We start from the raw sequence: 20191 nt of genomic DNA, 5'->3' as shown, positions 1-20191 counted from the left end.
GCATGCAAGATCATAAACAACACATAGGTAATAACTTGATAATTAACATAACATAGTATTCTCTATCCATCGGATCCCAACAAACACAACATATAGTATTACGGATAGATGATCTTGATCATGTTAGGCAGCTCACAAGATCCAACAATGAAGCACAATGAGGAGAAGACAACCATCTAGCTACCGCTATGGACCCATAGTCCAGGGGTGAACTACTCACTCATCACTCCGGAGGCGACCATGGCGGTGAAGAGTCCTCCGGGAGATGAATCCCCTCTCCGGCAGGGTGCCGGAGGTGATCTCCGTAATCCCACGAGATGGGATTGGCGGCGGCGGCGTCTCGCAAGGTTTTTCGTATCGTGGCTCTCGGCATCGGGGGTTTCGCGACGAAGGCTATTTGTAGGCGGAAGGGCAGGTAAGAGGCGGCACGAGGGGGCCACACCACGGGCCGGCGCGGCCGTGGCCCGGGCCGCACCGCCCCGGTGTCCGGCCACCTCGTGGCCCCACTTCGACTCTCCTTCGGTCTTCTGGAAGCTTCGGGGCAAAATAGGACCCTGGGCGTTGATTTCGTCCAATTCCGAGAATATTTCTTTACTAGGTTTTCTGAAACCAAAAACAGCAGCTGGCTCTTCGGCATCTCGTTAATAGGTTAGTGCCAGAAAATGCATAAATACTACATATAATGTGTATAAAACATGTAGATATCATCAATAATGTAGCATGGAACATAAGAAATTATCGATACGTCGGAGACGTATCAATGACAGATCAACATAACCAAACCAAGTACTAGCATAGCATGCACACTGTCACCTTCACACTACGAAAGGAGGAATAGATCACATCAATACTATCATAGCAATAGTTAACTTCATAATCTGCAAGAGATCACAATCATAGCCTACGCCAAGTACTACACGATGCACACACTGTCACCATTACACCGTGCAGGAGGAATAAACTACTTTAATAACATCACTAGAGTAGCACACGGATATATTGTGATACAAAACACATTGCAACCATAAAGAGATATAAATAAGCACTTCACTATGCCATTCATAACGATGAATAAGTATTCCGTGAAATATAGCCTAAGAGACCCACACGGTGCACACACTGTCACCTTTACACACGTGGGACAAGGAGTCTCCGGAGATCACATAAGTAAAACCCACTTGACTAGCATAATGACATCTAGATTACAAGCATCATCATATGAATCTCAATCATGTAAGGCAGCTCATGAGATTATTGTATTGAAGCACATAGGAGAGAGATTAACCACATAGCTACCGTACGATACCCCAAGCCTCGATGGAGAACTACTCCTCCTCATGGGAGACAACAGCGTTGATGAAGATGGCGGTGGTGTCGATGGAGGAGCCTTCCGGGGCACTTCCCCGTCCCGGCGGCGTGCCGGAACGAGACTCCCGTCCCCCGGATCTTGGCTTCGCGATGGCGGCGGCTCGGAAGGTTTTCTCCGGTTTCGTCCAACGTCATAGGGTTTTCGCGACGGAAACCTTAAGTAGGCGGAAGGGCAGCCTCGGTGGGGCTCGGTGGGCCCACACACTAGGGGGCGCGGCCCCCTCCGGCCGCGCTCGGGTGTTGTGCGGGGCCCCCGGTGGCTCCCCTCGGCGGCTCTCGGTGTTCCGGAAGCTTCGTCCAATTATAAGACTGCGGGCGTTGATTTCGTCCAATTCCGAGAATATTTCCTTACTAGGATTTCGAAACCAAAAACGAGCAGAAAACGAGAACTGGCACTTCGGCATCTCGTCAATAGGTTAGTTCCGGAAAACGGATAAATATGACATAAAGTATGTATAAAACATGTAGATATCATCAATAATGTGGCATGGAACATAAGAAATTATCGATACGTCGGAGACGTATCAGTGGCCTCGGCAGCCGGGAGAGGATGGCGGCTCGGGAGCAGGATGGAGGCCCGACGACGGCAGGTCTGCCGGTTTCCCCCGACTTGGTCGGTGTGAATCGGTGGAGCTGGGGTCCGATTTGCAGCATGGGGATGATCTCCGGTCGACGCACCCCAACGTCAATGGCTCCTCCGCGTGCGGGGAGATTCTTCTTCGACTCCTAAAGCCAGACGGCGATGGTGCTGGCTCGGATCCGATGATGGGCGGAGACGATGGTGCTTGCGGAGACTCCAAGGGGCTTATTTGTATTTTTTTTTGTTGTCGAGGTGTCCTTTCGCAAATGTTCCTGGACGCGTGTCCTTTCTCGTTTCTTCTGGGTGTTTCCGCGTGCGTTGTATTGCGTTGTTGTGCTAAGTTTAATGAACGCGGTTACTTCTCGAAAAAAACAAAAGAGTTCTTTTTACACTAGTTCGTAAACCAAAAGCCTATCAATAAATAGGAATACATTCCCACAAGTTCCCAAATTTTTTTTGTATCAAATTGGAGTTAGTAACCAATCCCAACATAGAAGTAGTGAAAAAACTTATATAAACAAAAAATCTCAAATATCCTTCATCGTGCGGAATATAACCATCACTATAAATAAGAACCAAGATTCCTACAGTAGTAATTAGCATTAACATAATAGAAGTAAGTGGGTCAATCAAGTATTCAAATTCTAAGAAAAAATCACTATTGACGGTCCAAGACCATAGTTACTGATAGATAGAACTTCCATTTATTTGTTGAATAGACGGTTGAACGGAGAATACCATAGCTATACTTAAAAATAAAACACTAGGAAAAGCCCGTATGCAACGAAGATTTCTTGTTGCTGTCGGAATATAAAAAAAGGCCAAACCCCATGGACATAATAACTGGGAGGGATTACCATGCATATTGATATGTATGTTCCATAAGAAAAGAAATTGCAATGTTTACTTTAATATTTCTATAAAATAAAATTGTTTCCGATTCACCAAACCAATTCTTATCTCTTTCTGAAGGAACAAATAAAAAGAATAAGCAAAAATGAAGAATGGGTTTAATTGATTAGATTAAAAAAGTTAATCAAATAACTTCGTTACCTAGTTATTACCTAAATAAGGATATTTATTAAAATAAAAAAAAAAGGTTGCATTTTTTTACTTTCTATTAATTTTGATATTTCTTTAAAACAAGGATGAAACAGCTCTCTTGTTTTGTAACTGATTAATCGAATTCCAATAAAAAGAAAACCCATGTTTATAATAAATTATCAAATAGTCGTTACTTCATATAGAACTGAAATCCTAATGACTATAATTACCTAAGTTTTAGAATGCCTTGTTTAAGAGACATGGAATACTATTCTGAACTTAATTAACTATTTTTATTTTCCCTTCTTTTTATCCACTCGTCTTATATAGGGGATAGGCTTCCATACCATATATCTATATATAGAGTATACTTTACTATATAAATATATATAAATAGATTTAAAAGGAAAACCTTTCTATATATTCTATATTATTAGGACGCGTCTAGGTGGCAATCGGGGGCCAGTTAGTCCTAGCTAGCCCTCACCCTCATATGGAAAGTACCCAGCCCACCTATGCGAAAAAGGAAATCCCGCGCGTGCAATTACGCAATTACTTTTCATGCAGGCAAAAATAAAAAAGTCATAACTTTTAGACCGTTTGTCGGAAGTGTGATCCGTTTTCACCGTTGCTCCTTTCGCGACGAGATCTTCGAAATTAGATCTCATTTGTATATATTTTGGCAACTTTTTTTTTTGAAAAGCAACTCTAGTGTTGTGGCAAAACAACTTTGTACACACAGTTGCTTACACTATTTTTCTGAATATTTTGTAGTGTCCAGTCGTGCTCTCCAGCGCGACCCGACGACTAGACGCCGTTTAGGTGACGACTTCTGAACAAAGCAGTATACTGTGTGCCCTTGAGGCCGTCGTCGACAAAGCCGACCTGGTGTCTCGCGAGAGACCCAGCGCTTCACTGTTCCACTGAGTTTGAACTGGGGACACCTGCAGTGGCCCCTCGCCCTCACATGCCCTACACTTGCACATAAACAAGAAGAGATCAAACTACATATCTAAGCTGGACAGATGCAACTAAACAGGTAGGTATTTGCAACTTAACCTAACGTGTCTAACAACTTGATTTGAGGGACAAAAGCAACTAACCCAGTTGCATAAGTACACACTCAAGAGCACGTATGCAACATAATGAGTATACAAAAAAACAACTAAGATCCCTGCCCACCAAAATCGAAAATGCCAAAATTGACATTAGTAAATTGTTTATGTTCCTTGTTCAACATATAAACGCCCAAAAAAAAATCTTGTGGTGTGGTACATCTATCCAGATTAGCAACTTCATGACCAGTTGATACAACTCAGACATTACCCATACGACAACTTAGCATCAATGTTTAGACAACTTATCATCAAATGTTTACGCAACTTAAACATTACCTAGGAAGCAACTTAGCATCAATATTTATGCAACTTAAACATTACCCAGAAAGCAACTTAGCATCAACGTTCATGCAATTTATACATTATCCATAAATCAACTTATTATCAGTGTTTGCACTTACTTAAACATTACCCAAAAAAGCAACTTAGCATCAATGTTACGTCAACTTTACTAGAAAGCAACTTAGCATCAATGTTTGCCAAATTAAACATTACTAGAAAGCAACTTAATAACGTAGCAGCCAGCAAGTTAGTTAAAATGGATAAGCAACTTGCGTTGGTCGGGGGCAATGGCTGGCTCGAGCTAGTGCTCGAGCTAGGTGTCGGGATAATTAAAGTGGGAAGAAACTTAAGCTAAAGTAGCTCATCAATTTAATGAAAAGAGACAGTAAACCTTAGTTAAACTAGAAAGCAACTTAAGCTGAAGCCATTAATTAAATTAATGAAATAGGATAAGCAATTTAGGACAAAGTGCATAATCAACTTAATGAAACATGATAAGCAACTTAGGATAAAGTGGGAAGCAACTTAAGCTATAGTGACTAATCAATCAAACAGGATAAACAATTTAGGATAAAGTGGAACGCAACTTAAGCTAAAATGTCCAATAATAGTGGTACTGACAATGCAGTTGAATCAACTCGATTAGGGACAAAGAAAAAACATAAAAGTTACTCCTGGACTGTTTGTTTATGCATTGCATGTAATAAAAAAAGAAACAAAAATGTAGTGTAGATTTTATCCACGACGCGAGGACATTAACCTAGTTGCGGCCAATTGAGAAACGGGACCTGATCGAGTTTAGATTATCATCATATAGAACATAAAATGCACTCCTGAAAAAATGAATATGGATTCATGCTTGCCACTCCTCGTTTATTAAATAGGTAGATAAACTTCTGTCGAGCATATGCCTAAGCAGTAGCAGTCCTCCCATTCATTTACTAGAAGAGATGGAGGAACATGAGGGTACAAAAAGTGAACACTCATCCCAGCTACAGGCAAGCTAAAAAAAACTATAACAGTTAAGTCCAAATTAGCTCCTAAACTTCAGATTAGGTGATAGTGCATTTTCTGAGATGGGTATTCAGTTATACACTTGTTGAAAAACCATTTCAGATTAGCTGCAGCTTTATCTGGACCAAGCAACAATCTGAGTTGAACGACGGGCAGCCAAAAAATTATCAGGAAAGGCAACAACAGGATTGACCTGCAGGTCGTCTTCATCCGAATAGAGAAGCTGTCGGAGTGGACACCCTCCTGAACCATCCTCGCCATAGACGCCGCCTTGGGCAGCCTATACCATCAAGCCCAAGCATCAATAGGGGAAGAGCAAGTGAGTTCGCACGCGCATAACAGAGAAGCACAACAACAGCAAAGTAGAAACGGGCGTGAGGTCTCACCGGCATGCGACTGCGGGGGTTGGTCAGCAACAACAACAGTTGGTCGCGGTGCATCTGGAGGACCAGACCAGCAACGACTCCTCGTGCTTGTCCCGGATGACTTCCGTAGCTGGAGCGGCGGGGTCGTGCCGGACCGAACCGCCGGCAAGCGCCTATCCAGGGCGGCATCCCGGAACAACGGCGCCGAGATCTCCAACCGCACGGCGATGGTGAAGGGCGCGCCTCGACCGACGCCAAGTGGCAGGGTACATGGCGCGGAGGCGGGCCGGTTGGTGGGCAGCAGAGCCCTCCCTCGTCCACCACGCACGGACACAGATGCGAGCGGCGAGCTCCACGGGGCGTCGGGCATCGTGGTAGCGATGCACGCGCGAGCCGGCGGACAAGCCATCCGCGACGTCGTGGCGCGGTGCGGGTCGATTTTCTGGTAGAAGATTCCCCCATGGCGGCGACGGTGGCTCAGCCTCGGCCGGGAGCAAGAGCTAGGGTTAGCAACATTGCAACCGGAGGCGCAAGGAGATGGAGAGGGAATCAGCCGGTAGGAGGTGCGGCGGCGGGTGGCGAGGCTGGGGAGCGCCGGCGAGAGCCTCCACCGGCGGCCGCGCGTGCGGGAGAGCTAGGGGATCCGCGGTGGTGCCCGTGTCGAGAAAATGAAGGAGGTCGTGGCTGATTCCTGGAATGGGGAACGAAATGGAGAGAGGATGAGGATAGGTGGACCCTAGGGCCAAAGCTATCGCTTGTCGGGATGCGGTCCCGGATGCGATCAAAACGATCCGATGGCCCAGAAACGGAGGCTCGGACGAACCAACCAGCCTCCGTGCACTATTTAGCATTTGTATATTATTAAAACAAAGTATAAAATATATACGGAAAAAAATTTACTTAAATTCTTGTCTTATCCAGATAAGATTGTCTTATCCAGATAAGACAAGAATTTAAGTAAAAAATAATTCAGAATTTCAGTATCTTTCAATATCTGAGTATAAATACCAAAGATGTCTTTCACATACAACTAGAAAAAAGTAATTTCCTTTTTGAATGTAGGTATTGCAGAACGTGATTAAACTAACCTCAAATTAAGTTAATCAACATTAAGTTACGTAGTTGCCCCGGCCTCTAAGTTACAGATTTTACTGCGCGGCTGAGTTTTCTTTGTATTATGCATCTCATCTGAAAACTTGTTGTTTTTCCTCCCAAGCTACATATTTTTTAGTTTGGGTATAAAAAATAGCACGCACATACATATGTGGATCTTCTACGTGCAAAGTTTTGTTTGGAATTTTTGGAGCTCCGAAGCTACATATTTCCAGCACGCACAATGGAACGGGTTCCGGAATACCCGGGTTTCATCACGTATTTCTATGGTTTCACATGGTACACCATAACATCATGGGTAAAAAAAAAACTGGTGCTCGTTGACTCGAATGATTGGTTTCGACAGCCATATGCAGTGGTTTGAATGGTTTACCCCTCGTTTGAAATCAAAGTATTTTCTAAATATTTAGAGAATACTTGGGTTTCTCATAAATATCGAAGTATTAAATACTTTAGCTTGTTTGGATCTAATGAATATTGTGGGTTTTAAAAACTGATGTTTTCTCGGAAACTACAATTGTTTGTCATGTTGAAAACTACAACCCGACTTTTTTTTTCTTCACTAAAGTATATTCTCCTAAACTACATTATTTCTTGCCCCATGCACCGATATACATCATTTTTTTTTTTTGAATGACGTGGTTTAAAGAATGGAGCTTTCAAACGGAGCCTTCATTACTTAGTGTCGCACCTGCTTCCGGAATTACTGTCGTTAGAAAATAAACGGAGCCTTAACATCACTATGTCGAGACCAAACCGCCTTTAGTTGTAAGGTCCACCCAGAGGCGGAACTTCCAGTAGGGCAAGGTAGAGCGACTGCCCTACCTTGATTTTTTGCAAAGTTATTTAGATGTGTGTGTTTTCTGAACAATTTTAAAAAAAAACTTTTGTATGAGAAAGTTATGTTTATTTCAGTGAAATGCGCAAAACTAAGTTTAAATAAAAAAACATGGACCAAGTGATTATGTTACTCCCTCTAGCCTAAATTTTGATGCAACTATATACTATGCCTATTACAAGTGCATTCCTGAGATGCATCAATTAATTTCGACGAGAAGGAGTAGATCATACTCTCCTCGGTTCCAATGAATAACGCATAAATTATTTTTGGAAAGTCAAGCAAAGTAAAATTTCATTAAACTTCTATAAAAATTAATCAACAAAAATAATATTTTGTAGATATCATATGAAAATATAATTCATGATATATTTAATGTTGTTGATTTTTTATTTTACATGTTAATAATTATTTTATAAAAATTGGTTATCTTTTACATGGTTTGATTTTTCAAAAATAATATATGCCTTATTAATTATAAAATATGAGAATTGGGAATATTTTGGTATTTGTATCATTTGTTTCAGAGTTGGTCCTACTTCAAAATTTAATCTCGGGTCTGCATGGGAGCAACTAGCCCTCGGTTCATTAAAGTTAGTAAATTAATTCTTGTTTAAATGGTGTCACCCAAATCTCAGTTGCAACCAGTCTTAAATCTTTCGAATTGAACAAATCACGTTGTAAATCCTTTGGTCATTTCATTTTCTCACGATGTAACTGAACTACTATGATTTTACCTACTCCTTCCGTTCCATGAAACTTATCTAACATTTGTGCAAATTCAAATGTATCTAAACACTAAATAGATATTTAACATGGAGACCAAAGGAATACAATCCATATGCAACCAGGAGCCCGTCACGAACGGCTCGAAACTTGACTGAGATCTAACTTAACTTTAATCGACCGATAATAAGCATTTTACCGTTCCAATGAACGAGAAAATCTCCCGGCCATGTGAGAGAAGAAAAAGATGCACGCGGAGTAGTAGTGGCGGGAGATCTGAACATGGTGTCCAGTTTAAGCCCGACAGATTCCAGAGGCCGGCGCCGGACATAGGCAGTTCAGTTGACTCTGACCGGAACGAACCAATGCAGAGATCCTCAAAGGAGCTGATCTGATTGTCTGACACACGTTTCTGATCCGTGGGCCCGTCCAAAGCCGATTTGATGACTCAGCGTGCCAAGATGGTTTCAAGTCTCCTCTTTTTTTTCTTCTCTAAACATGTAGATGCGGATGCGACGCGTTCCGATTCGAATTTTGTAGTAAAACGGCGTTCCCCGTTTCCTGCAAAATTTCCGCGGCATTGTGGTTGTGGAATCGGGCATCGAGTGCACACAAGTCGCTCAGTAAAGTCATCCAGAGTCGTTCAAGGAAACACCGAGCCGCTCCACGTCGCTCCCGCGGCAATATATCGGGGCCTCCGTCTCAGGACGTCCTCTCTCCCTCCCCTTTTGCCGCCACCGGCGAGAGCTGTCGGGCAAAGCCCGCGTGGTGTCGGCGGCGGAGGTTGTCTCTACTCGCGCATGGTGAGGGTCTCGCGGGGCGGCTCTCCCTAGTGGCGATGCGATGCCATTCGTACGGCCGGTGTGGGAGATGTCGTCAGTTCCTAGCCATGGGTGGCGGTGGGCCTAGATATGGGCCGGTGGGTCTAGGTCTAGGTCTAGGCCGCATCTAGGTAGTCTCGCTCAGGACAGGCTAGGTGCATCTTAAGCTTGAGCGTGCTAGGGTTCAGGTTGGGTGTCATGTTTGTACAGCCTGAGGCCTGGGCACGGTGGCTCTGGTGACCGGCGTCACGACCTGAGCTGGTCCCTTGGCCCCTCGGTCCGGTATAAGAGGCTAGTGTCCTCGGTAGGGGCAGGGACACCATGCCTTCTTCCCTCTCATTTTGCTTTGGCTTGAGAGATCTTGGGTTATTGGCTGGTAGGGTGGCGCTTCAATGGAGTGGTGGCGAATCGTCGCCGCCGGTTGCTTGATTGTGATGACCCTGGTGACGGCGCATCATGGAGCTGCTCACTGGTTTGCTCACATTGGGTTTGGCTTGCTGGGACACTAGCGAGCTTGATGGTGTGCCCGTGAAAGCACCGCAAGGCTTCGGCCACTGTCGGCGACGGTGACGTCTATGGATGTGTCGTTCACCTCCATCGAGGCGTGGCCACGACTCACATCCTATTGTTGGTTGCCTACCCTGGGGCACTGTCTGCTGCCCTGCTAACTCGTGATTTTTCCGAGGTCCTCCTCGGAGTCCCAACTCGTCGATGCCATGTGCCTTGATGTGACCGGCTTCATATAAACGGTGTGCTTCTGGTTTGTGTGGCCACCCTCAAGCCTAGGGTGGTTGTCGGGGTTTGTGCCTGTGGCACGGGAGACACCGGTGGTTCTCAACAGATGGTGGCTGTCACTATGGCAGGTGCAAAGACTAAGGTCTTCCGTGGGGTGGGTGATGAAGCTTATGCAAAAGCATTGCACAGCTCCCCTGTGCCGACAACGGCGACGCTCGAGGGCGCCGTTTTCATTCCTCGAGGCGTTGTCGTGAAGTTTCCCCCTTTAAACTCTCGTGGTTCGTCTGTTCACTAGCACATTTAGCTAGTTTCTGTGGGTGTTGGTGGTCTTCTGCTATGCGGCTTAGTGTGCTACTTCAGTTTGGTGCAGCTTCACCGGGTGGCGTCTCGTTGCTTGAAGATTCAGACTGAGTTGCCCGTGCTTAGCTATAATCTCGGACGTCCTTGTAGATCTTGTAGTCTGGAGACTTTCTCTACTCCATCTAGTCTTTTCTTGGTTTAGTCATTAGCTTTGCACCACGTGTGCTTGTACCTCTAGCTGGTAACTCTAGTTTTTTTTTCCTTTTTTCCTTCTGTTGTTAGTTTTGTTGTAATCCTGGCTGATTGATAATTTTGTTAATTTAAAATTGAGCTCGTGAGGTTTAAAAAAGTGTACACGATGTCGGTGGCACCACGAGAGATGATCTCACCCGATACGTTTTCCACGGGAACACTGTGCAGACTGGCTGGTAGTACGATTCTTCCAAAGACCAGTGTTCCTTCAAACAAGACTGCGACGCGTGTATATATTGCTCTTTTTTCTTTGAGATAAACCACAACGAAAACCCAGTTTGAAAAGGCATGCACGTACGGGTGGTGGCCTGCCTTTCTTGACGCTTTATGTTATTCTCAAGTCATTACTCGGACTTGGACTTCTCTCATCTCTGTCTCTCCACAGCAGACACGCTGAATTCTCCTTTTCCTTCCCGTGGAGGCAGATGTGCTATACATGATGTTATCTTCATTTATTTATTATTTATCTGATAAAACTATACCAGTATTATGTATGAAAAAGCACGGCACATGATTTACGCACCGGGTCAATGGATAAAACCTGGAAGGCTGGATCGAACCTTCCTCGATCGCTTTGAAGCCGCAACTACTTGTGGTTTTTTATTTTTATTTTTTTGCGAAACACAGTACAATCAAAGACGCTCACATACGCGCACACACTCACCTCTATGAACGCGCACACGCACATCCTACCTCTATAAGCACATCCAAGAGACTACGTTGAAGAACCGATCCGGTAGATCTTGAGATTGACGAAATCACCACAGCCGCCTCGCTGTCGACCGGAACGTCGCCTCTCACTGAAAATATTCTGTCTTTATGAGATACCAAAGTGTCAAATCTGAAATTTAAACTCTGATGGTCTGGGGGTGTCACTGCCCTCCTAAGAGCAGGTCTAACAGACCCCTTAAATGGCCCAACCCCGTAAAATAACCGCCGATATACGGGGTATGGCTCTACCCGGCCGTCTAGCAGACCCCGTAAAACAGGCCCCCGCGTCGATTTTTTACAGTTTTGGCTACGGGGTGGCTTTTGGCCCCTTACTTCTACGGGGCGGGAGGCTGAGCACGAGGCCAACCCTCACTCGTGGCGCGCCGAACTTTCGTGAAAATCGCGACGGTTGGAGCAGCCGGGCGCGTGTGCACCTGATGGCGTCGGAGCCAGGCACGGGCGGGAGCATGCGAGGCGCGACGCGGTGCGAGCGGCAGCCGCGGGTGCAGCCAAGCCGGAGATGCGTGGACGCGCGGCGTGGCGGAGGCGGACGGAGCCGTGGCGGGCGAGCCGCGGGCGAGGTCGAGGCGCGGCGGCTACGGGGCGAGGCTCGGGCGGGCGGCCGCGGGGCGGGCGAGCGGGGCGGGCGGCTGCGAGCGAGGTCGAGGCGGGCGGCGCGGAGCGCGGCGGCCGCGGGCGAGGTCGGGCGGCGGAGCCGCGCTGGCGAGAGACAGAGCAGCGCGGCGGCAGCGGCGGCGGCGTGGAGCGGAGCCAGTGGTGGCGGGCAGGGCGGCGGCGATGGGCAGGGCCGGCAGCGGCTGGCGTAGTGGTGCAGCTGGAGGCGAGCGGCCGGCCGGGCGAGCAAGACCTGGGCGAGAGCACGAGGTGGTTGGAGGAGGAAGAAGGAGAGGAGGAAGAAGAGGAAAAAGAAAAATTGATTTGGTATATTCTAGGAATATACCCTTTTACAGTTTAGGGATACGGGGTCTGCTAGCTCGTCCGAGTTTTCGGCCGGCGAAAACTGGATACAGGACCCTCTACTCGCGTTTTAAGGGGCGAAAAAATACGGGGCCTGTTAGACATGCTCTAACCATCCAACCACATGTTGATTCTCCCGCAACTACTTGTGGTGAACACGCGCGCCTAGCTGGTCAAGTATTTCTCAGTCAATGGCTTGCCTACCAAGATAGATACATGGAGCGAATCGTGGTGATTCTTGGTCAGTCAAACATATATGTCTGGTTAGCGAGGGGCATCCGCATCCCGTGGGGGGTCATCAGCCGGACCACTACTTTCTTGGCACTAGCTTAAAGGAAAACTGAAAAAAAGTGGGTTAGATTTTACAATGTTTTTTACCCTCAAAAAAGTCAAATATTAGTAACTTTGGCTAATTATTTTTAAAAATATATGTACAACCACAATATTGAATATACACATTAATAAAATATATTTTATGGTAAATCTATTGATACTAGTTCAGTATTGTAATTATTCATATTTTTAGGTATAAACTTGATCAAACAAAGAAAACATTTACTTTTGAGTAATGTTTACACGCATTATAATTTGGGATGGAGGGAGTATAATTTATCAAAAATCTTCAGAAAAATGCACTATATGTAATTATGCAAAATTCATGCATGATCTAAAAACATTTAACAAACAATTACAGTAATATTTAAACAAATGAAGCTTTTGTTTAATCACAAAGATAATGAAAAACTTGTATATCATGACTCCCCTTTCTGCAGAGATGTGTGTCTTTTCAGGAGAGGGCCTGGTGCAGCGGTAGAGCCTCACCGCTTGTGACCGATAGGTCTCAGGTTCGAGTCGCGGTCTCCTCACATTGCACTTTGTGAGGGTAAGGCTTTCCACTAACACCTTCCCCAGACCCCGCACAGTGCGGGAGCTCTCAGCACTGGATACGTGTATCTTTTCAGGACCAACAACTTTATAAACTAGAGTTTTTTGCTTTTTTCATAAAAGAAAATGGGTTTTCCATTTTTATTTGTTCACGAAGATGGCAAAATAAGTAGGCTTTTTGTGAAGTGACTATCAAGAGCAAGGTGCACACCGCCACCGCTTCACTTGTCACAAATAGGGGACATTGTAGAATAGAGTTAAATCCATGGTTTGAGGATTTATCTTGGACTAGAGATAAATACTAACTGACTTTTTGGTTTTAGCCGTTTAAATTTAAATTTGAACTATTTTTCGAAAGGGGAACGGAACCCTAGCATCTGCATCAAAAAGCAATGCCTACAGACTTTATTTAGATTTTATTGAATGGAGATTCGTCGAAAACATACATCACAAAACCTAAAACAACCATACAACACCTACAAACATGTTTGTTGTGGTCTGTATATATACTAAATGGATGTACCCACAACATAGTCTAATACCGGCAAACCTAGGTAAGCTACAAATGGTGGGTGGTTAGACCTATGGTCTAACCGGGCTGCCCAGTTGTTGATTGACCATAGGAGAGAGTCTAGCCCAGGAAAAGCTAGTGCTGGAAAAATGGAAAATTCAAAAAGAAATAGAGGGCCGCCCATATTGTATTTGCTGGTGTATGAAGGCATTTCCTATATCAACGGAGCTAGTGTCAGCGTCCCAATAATGTTATGCCGACGCCTATTTACAACGTGCAGATGGAAATGCCCAGTGGACCGATAACTAGCATTTCACAGTACCATGGACAAAAACGAAAAAGAAATAACAGTTGCTGTGGCAAAATGCTTTTCCACTCGTCAAACCAGGAAAGAAGAATGTAAGGTGCCCAGTGCGGGAGCTCTCGTCGATGAGGCCGATGCGCGGCTGGGCACCAGGAGGAACGCCGGCCAGGGGTACCCGCGGTCTGGGCGCTGGTAGGAATGGCGCGCCGTCAGCCGGGGGTTGATGCAGGGTAGGGAGGGCGGCGCCGGCCGCCAGCAGCCGCAGGTGGAGGTTGGGGTAGGGAGGGCGGTGCGAGCAGGGGAAGGGGGTGTGGGTGAATTGATTTTGAGCGGTTGGGATGACGGGTTAGCGCAGCGCTCGCATTAATTGTTTATGCGTCGGTGGCCGATGAATACACATCATATACGTACTGGAAATACATATCTTGTCAGCTACGTGGCGTTCCCTGATTGACTAGTTTTCATCCTCGCCTAGTCCCAGGTTCCGTTCAATATTTCCGCTATTGTGGTCTATGCTTCAAGAGTTTGTAATAGGCCCGGCTAAGGAGCTTGCGGCCATGGGTGTAGGTGAAGTTCATGAACATCATACCATATAAACTATGAACTTCCTTACTATTGTAACCCGTCTGATGACCAAAGATTATGCCGTATCTTAATAGGATATAAGTGTTCTATATCAAAAAAGGGAAATCTCTGCCTGGAAAGAGATCTTGAAAGGAGCTGATCTGATTGCTTGACACACAACTGTGAATTGTGACGCGCCGGTATTTTAAATCTGAAGCCGATTTGATGCCCTAAACCACTTGTGCTCTATGTTCACCATGTGAATATCGCTCGACTGCATGACTTCTGGTCTCCTTTGTTCCCGCTCTAGGATTATTAGAACATCCTTCGTCAGCGTTTTCTAAGCTTCTGATTATGGAGCTTTAATCCCTTTCGAGTCAACGATTGAAATGAAATAACAACCTCTTCCTCTATCGTCTACCAAAAACTGTTATTTCCTCTAGCTTCTGATACGCTTCCCCTCTAATGCTTGTATATTAATTTATTGACAAAACATACACATGTTCCCGTACATGAGAGATAGAGAGGAGACTAGGGTTTCCCTGCCTCTCGTCGGTGCAGCCACCAATCTGCCCTGCCTCCTATGGCCTTAGGGCCATGGAGGCGCGGTGGATCCCGGACCTTGACGGCGGGAGGGCTCTGATTCAACTGTTTTCCTCAGTCTATTTATAGTTTGTGTCAAACTCAAGAAGGCGTGGCAGTGGCGACTCACTCAAGATGGAACATAGTCCTCCCAACCTAGCCATCCATTCCGGTGATGCATCTAGCTTCGCCGGAGGGCCGTGTGGAGATTTGTCTCTGGGTCGGGTTTGGTCCATGTTCCTTATGATCTGCGCTTCTCCGGTGATAGATGTTATTCTCTTGCGTTGGTCGTTTGCGGTCTTAGCACGATGAATTCCTGTTTGTCTACTATAACAAACTCTACTACCCCAATTGGTTCCTCGCTCCAGTGAGGGAGGGGCAAGGACATGGCGGGCCTTAGTAGTCTTCGCTAGATGGTTCAAAGATCTTTTTGTAATTTTTATTACTTTTCGGTTTCTTATATTATTGTTGAAGGTTATAAATAGATCGGTGTACTTTTTGCAATTTTCTTTGACAAAACCCATTGACTCCATCGGTGAGAAAATAGCTGACGCGCACTACTGAAACCAATTTGTGCATCTTCTTTTGCCAGGAACGACAAACATGATGGGTCAGTCTAGCATGTGTCACCTATGCAGAAATAGTTTAATAGACTGACCTAGCCATGGGGGTGTTGGGGCCATGGAGGTGCCGCGGATCACGACCCCTCACCGAGGAGTGACTAATTCTCAGTTGAGTGAGTTTTACCTTAATTCTTAGGTGACATCATCAAAACTCAGTTGCAATTCATATTGCAAACCATGAAATGGATTCAACAATCTGAGGCATTTTTCGCTGTTACAACTCATATTGTAACTCATGGATAGCACGAAGTACAAATTAATCCAATGCTTGCAGCCTTATGTGCAATTGGAAAATCTCATTTACAAGTACAACTCATGTCTAGCACGAACCACGGTGTAATTTTATGCTATAGGAGTTGACCGAGAATTCGAGATGCTGAAGCGGCGGCCACACATACTAAAATCAGAATAAAATCCCGGCAGAGGCGTGTGGAATTTTCTTTCCGATGGATCCCCTGAGATTTACTCGGTGTTCGTATTCTTGATACGGTTGCAAGTCTGGTTGTTCTAGTCTACGATTGTTTTCATTGGCGGTAGTATTTGATGTGATTTGCTAGTTATTTGAAGACTTAACACGACTTATCGTGTGTTTATTATTTCAACAATCTCTACTATGACAAGATTTGCTCAGCGATGGTGAGATGGGAGGACAACGGTGTGCCTTCGGCTTTAGTTGAGTGGTCGCCGTTAGGTGGTTTAAGAACCTATTTATAATTTTGTATTACCGTTATACATTTTATACTGCCATTTATGATTACTACTAGTTTGGTGAATTATAAATTTAGAAAATTTGTGATACATTTTCATACGAATTATGAAGAACAACGTTCCCATTTTCTACACGAGATTTTCACGACATCGTGATGGTGAAATCGTGCATCGTCTGCAGACGTCGGTGGCGCCAAGAGAGATGATCTCGCTGGATACGTTTTCCACGGGGATATGATGGGTGGCTGGCTGGTCCGATTCTTCCCAAGAACAGTGTTCCTTCAAACAAGACTACGACACGTATATATATTGCTCCTTTTTCTTTGAGATAAACCATAACGAAAGAGTTGATGCGAAAAGGAAGACACGAATCGCGTCAAATCAAATGCATTGTGCAATACGTACTTACGGGTGGCCTGCCTTTGTTGACGCTTTATTATCAAGTTATTACTTGGACCGCTTTGACGTGGACTTCTCTGATCTTTGTCTCTACACAGCAGACACGCTGAGTTCTCCTTTTTTCCATGAAACAAATATTACGATGACCTTTTTTCTTCTTCTCGTGTGGGCAGATGGGGTGTCTGATACTAGTACTACCTCCATTTCTAAATGTAAGAGTTTTAGATAGCTAAGTAAGCTTTCAAAAAAACATATATTTTAAAATGGTGATAATAATAGTAAAAGGGAACGGCACATGATTTGTAAACCGAGTCAATTGATAACCTGGAACCTTCCTCGATCACTTTGAGCTGCGACTGCTTTTGGCCTCCCCGGCGTCCCCGCTAGTTAATTAAGGATGAACACGCCTACCTAGTCAAAGTGGTTTGCTCCGATTTTCTGATGAGAAACTTGTATGTTGGGCTCAGATTTTCTCAAGGGAAGCCATTGACACCTCATAGTTCCTGTTGCTCTAGGACCCACCCCTCGTCTCGACAAAGTATATGCTAGTACTAGTATTTCTGTTTTCACATTTTAGCTTTTGGTACCATATTTTGTTCGGGGGCTTCAATTTCTAATTGCCCAAAATATATTTGAAAATTGCAAGCACAGTTGTTTTGCACATAGAACATCAAAAGATTGTTAGTTTTCGATAAAAAAACATATATTAATATCGCTGAGATACCAATTACATTCAACCTCTGCAACAACGTCATGCCCCAATGACATAAATGATGCACACAACTAAAAAAAAAAAGAAAGAAAAGCCTCGCTACGTTGATCCATTTCTTGAAACAGCAACAAAACAACATCACAAGATTAGCTTTTCCATAGTCGACGCCTCCAAGAAGAAAACAGTGCACAAACATTGTCATCGTCCGATCATATATCTTAGGTTTTCACTCTGAAGAAAATCTTCACTCTAAAAATAATGTCTTCAACAAGAACATTGCCAGACACAACCAACTAAGGACAAACATTGGATTTTTCACCCTGAAAGATAAGACTCTGACTTCTCATGTGCAGTCGCCCTCGCCCCACATACATGTCGTTGTTTGAAGTCACGAAGCACCAAGCCAATTCCACATCACCACCAAGATCCGACCACCATTTCTATTCCACCGATCTTGGATTTCATGACCTTCTCCGCCAGCACCATGGAAAGAAAACGAGCTCCATGATATTAACAGCCAACAGAGTTTCAAGGCGCTCCCTTTGAAACCAAACGGTCAGATAAAAAACATGGGTGTGTACGACCGAAACCACCCAATCCAGCAATCTTCTGGCACGATTCGCACAATGAATTTCGCCGGTAGAGCCTTCCGAACATGACAATCCATCCAGACTGATGGGAACAAGCATCTGACAGATCTTCAACTTGGTGTGAGAAGAATCCGAGAACCGCCACCATTATTCGCAAGACCAGCAGCCCCCTTGCCGCCAGTCAACTATCAACCAGATCGACAGACATGGAGAGGGCAGCCAAGCATGGCCCGTCGGCATGGCAAGAACCAACACAAAGAACACACACCTACCTAGGCTCAACTGGCCCAGATCTTGGCCAGCGCTCAGATCGGAACAAGCTGACCTAGATATCCAGCATGCTGTGGAGGACCTCCCGGCGGCGCACCACCTTCTCCTCGTCGCCGCTCCGGTGGAGGCGCTCAGGCCCCGGCCAAGCCCAGCCGCGCCGCCCACTGTCCCCCATGAACCGCGGCCGAGATGCACCTCCCCTTCCCACCGTCGAGACGTCCGGATGGGCGCCGCCTTCACCGCCAGCACCGGCGGCCAGGAGAGCGGTGTGAGGGGGGACTTAGGGTTGGGGCAGGGGTAACCTCCGGAGCTGCCCGGGAGGGAGGTGGCTCGGGACGTCAAAAGATTGTTATGGGCTGCTTGATTATGGTCAGGTCCCCTAGTTGGGACAGTTAACCATTTAGTCAGAAGTGTAGTTACATGGCTACACTCCAATTTTTTCAGATCAGAATGTAGGGTGAATTTGGAACTGAAAATGTTTGTTCTAGGCAACAAAGACTGACTTGTTTTAGAGCTGCAACAATGAATGACTTGTGCACCATCATACCTATAAAAAAGGCTTGTGTACTATCCCTGATGGGCTCCAGTTCACTGGATGTTATTAGCTGACCATGTCTTATATATCCAAGGACAACTTGATGGCTTGTTATGAGAAATGATCAAAACTCATGACTTGTAATGATTAATGCACAAGGAGTATTGTTTCTTATGTATGTATTCCTAGCCATTCAGTTTGGTCGTTCAATCAAAAAGAGACAAATACTGTTGAACTTACGTGTAACGTAATCCTTGCTTCCTTTTACAGTTTTTGTACAGGGGGCTGATGATTTGTGGCAAGACAGTTTCACTTACTCCCTCAGCTCCATAAACTAAAACCACGGCAAGAAATTATGGAACGGAGGGAGTACCTATTAACATATGGCAGCCCACACTGCGCTAAAGCTCTAATGTAATGTTTCGGTGCAATACAAGTAACTAAAACCACGCCACTTATTGTGGATCAGAGGGAGATTTTGGTCTGAAAAGTTGTTTACATCGCGACCCCAGTACAAAAATTACATAGAGATGCAACTCAAGCTTTTCAAGAGGCCTTGCTGAAGCATCCCGTCTTGCAAGTTTCACCAGTGTTTGGTATTTCAAGTTGTGGAGCAAATGCGTTGTGCCGGTCACCTTGAATTATTTGAGAACCAATACTGGAAGTTAATGGTATATTACACATAAAACAAAACAAAATTGAATGGTTTGCAACTATATTCTTGTTGTTACAGCTACGTTCTTTTGCTTTGGGTGAGACATGATAGATCATCAGGTGAATAGTATTTATTAAATTTCGAGTTTACAACACCCACGTGATGAGAAGTAAGATATCCCCACACGCATATTCTCCTAGTCCTACTGTCTATAATCATGGCAATTTTTCATCGTTGAAAGGACACTTATGTACATTCCAACTATACTTCCATTCTTTAGATGCTGAAAATGCAATGCCAACAGAACAAAGAATACTAATAACACTACTTAGATATAATCTAGATAGAGGAGGCGGCAGATCAATTAGTTTACGAATACCTTCAGTTAATCACAGAGCAGGAGATAAATAACAGAAAAGGGGAGAAGAAGATGTGTGGTACCATTGTTTCGGTCATGAGGAGTTTGCTTCAGATTGCTATTCAAGCAAGGTTGGGAATGTTTGCAACCCAGTCTATGCGAAACCAATTCATCCCTGAAGGAGTGAGATGCCTGAAGCTAGCTGGTAGCTTGGCTGAATCAGAGAAATGCATAGACCTAGAGTTCACAT

General features: G+C 44.9%; 1 long non-coding RNA gene across 1 annotated transcript; it reads right to left on the bottom strand.

The window, feature by feature from the left end:
• Positions 1–3642: 3642 nt before the first annotated feature.
• Positions 3643–6379, bottom strand: LOC124660058. The gene is made up of 2 exons (XR_006989789.1): positions 5793–6379; positions 3643–5686 (listed from the first exon to the last, which is right to left on the bottom strand). It is a non-coding gene; the product is annotated as an uncharacterized LOC124660058 (long non-coding RNA).
• Between the last annotated feature and the right edge of the window lie 13812 nt (positions 6380–20191).

This window comes from Lolium rigidum, chromosome 6 (assembly GCF_022539505.1).
Source record: "Lolium rigidum isolate FL_2022 chromosome 6, APGP_CSIRO_Lrig_0.1, whole genome shotgun sequence".
Lineage (NCBI taxonomy): Eukaryota > Viridiplantae > Streptophyta > Magnoliopsida > Poales > Poaceae > Lolium > Lolium rigidum.
This window is presented reverse-complemented; position numbering and strand designations above follow the sequence as displayed.